Raw genomic sequence first — 237 nt, 5'->3', positions numbered from 1 at the left:
GGGTTTTCCTAACAGGTAACACCATAATAAACTAACAGCTTACATATTGATTTGCACATTCATATCCTCTCTCTCTCTCTCTCTCTTTCTCTTTCCTCTTCTTCTCTCTCCCATCTCCTCTCCATGCCTTTGTCTTTTTCCCTCTCTCCTCTCTCCCTCCCTTTCCTCTCTCTGTTCCTCACTTCTCCTCCGTCTACCTACCTCTCCTTCTCTCTCTCTCTCTCTCTCTCTCTCTCT

The 237-nt window shown here is 45.6% G+C and overlaps 1 protein-coding gene across 1 annotated transcript in view; it reads left to right on the top strand.

Annotated features, from left to right (window-relative positions):
• Positions 1 to 237, top strand: part of LOC106877374 (uncharacterized) — a 101948-nt gene that overhangs the window by 84807 nt on the left and 16904 nt on the right. The gene's annotated exons all lie outside the window — the stretch shown is intronic.

Source organism: Octopus bimaculoides, chromosome 27, assembly GCF_001194135.2.
Source record: "Octopus bimaculoides isolate UCB-OBI-ISO-001 chromosome 27, ASM119413v2, whole genome shotgun sequence".
NCBI classification, from domain to species: Eukaryota; Metazoa; Mollusca; class Cephalopoda; order Octopoda; family Octopodidae; genus Octopus; species Octopus bimaculoides.
Note: the sequence above shows the minus strand (reverse complement) of the source record. Positions and strands in the feature narration are given on the sequence as shown.